The sequence below is a fragment of the Chiloscyllium plagiosum genome, unplaced genomic scaffold (genome assembly GCF_004010195.1).
Source record: "Chiloscyllium plagiosum isolate BGI_BamShark_2017 unplaced genomic scaffold, ASM401019v2 scaf_25307, whole genome shotgun sequence".
Classification (NCBI taxonomy): domain Eukaryota; kingdom Metazoa; phylum Chordata; class Chondrichthyes; order Orectolobiformes; family Hemiscylliidae; genus Chiloscyllium; species Chiloscyllium plagiosum.
Window position 1 is genome coordinate 1 of NW_025143129.1, and position 1,268 is coordinate 1,268.

General features: G+C 50.1%; 1 non-coding gene across 1 annotated transcript; it reads right to left on the reverse strand.

The window, feature by feature from the left end:
- Positions 1-986: 986 nt before the first annotated feature.
- trnam-cau lies at positions 987-1,058 on the reverse strand. Its single transcript has one exon. It is a non-coding gene; the product is annotated as a tRNA-Met (tRNA).
- Positions 1,059-1,268: the final 210 nt, after the last annotated feature.

Here is a 1,268-nt window from a genome sequence, read left to right on the forward strand (position 1 = left end):
TTCTGGGGGATGGGACGGGGTGTAGGGCGGGGGTTGGGTAGAGTCCATTCGCTTTTCTGCTCTCTCTCTCTCTGAAACCCTTGGGGTGAGAGGTCTCAGTTACTTTAATGCGGGGAACATGAACAACTTTGATTGTGAACTTTCTCCAAAGGTCTGTTATCGGAGAGATAGAAAGATGCTGTTTTGGCAGGACAGAAAGATATGGACACCGAGGACTCTTCGCCCAGGTAAATTCACATTGTTGTGCAGCCTTCTTGGTGTTCAGAAATCGTCTTCACGCAGCAATCTTACGGAAAGTCTATTGCAAAGTGGGCATCGCTTTCTTTGCTGCGACCGCGCAGCAGTTAACATCTGAGCCCCAGGTGTCCCAGATGAAGAGAATCCGAGTGAAACCTTCACTCACTGAGAGTCATCCCCACGGCCCTGAGCTGAGGGACTGCAGGCAGTCCAACACGGAAGGGACGGTTAAAAATGAACCAGTTTTGCTCCCTCAGCCTCTCTGTCCCAGAGACAGGCAGTGGGACGGCATAAACCCGTAGCTTCATTCTCGCGCAGAAAGAAGCCGTTCAGCCCATCGAGTCCACGGCGACTGTCTTTCACTTGCCTCTCTCTCTGAGGTTATTCACAATCGGTGGTATCCGTCCTAATAGGAGGGAACAATGACTGAGCCGTGATGCGGTTTCTGACCTGCTTGTCATTCTCGTCTGAACCAGGGTGGCGAATTACTGCAAGGAGTGGACGAAACCGCAAGGCATGTGTTTCAACTTTACCAGCTGATTGGCATCGCAGAGAACTGGGTTTGCGATTCAGTTCAGAGGAAACAGACAAAGTACAGAATACCACTGAGACCTCTAAAATCACGCCACTTGAATTGAGGGATTTGGTGAGTGCATCGATATGCTACATTTGGACACTCGGAAAGTAGATGCAAATGCAGCTTGTCGAAGAGAGCACCGATCCAAAGGAAAGCATTGAACATTGAACAATGGCAGAGGATGGTTTCGATCCATCGACCTCTGGGTTATGGGCCCAGCACGCTCCCGCTGCGCCACTCTGCTGCCACACGCGGCGCTCCTTCCACAGAACACTTCAGGTTTTCGTCTGGCACGCGGCAGGCACGTTCGAGCCTGATGTCAAAGACCTCCACTGCTGTCGTGTAATATTCTGTTTCGCAGACGTATGGAGGCTGTGTAAATATAAACTTATTTCTAAATTCCCACATTCTGTTGGTCGAAATGTGATTTCACACTGAATCACAACATGTGTCA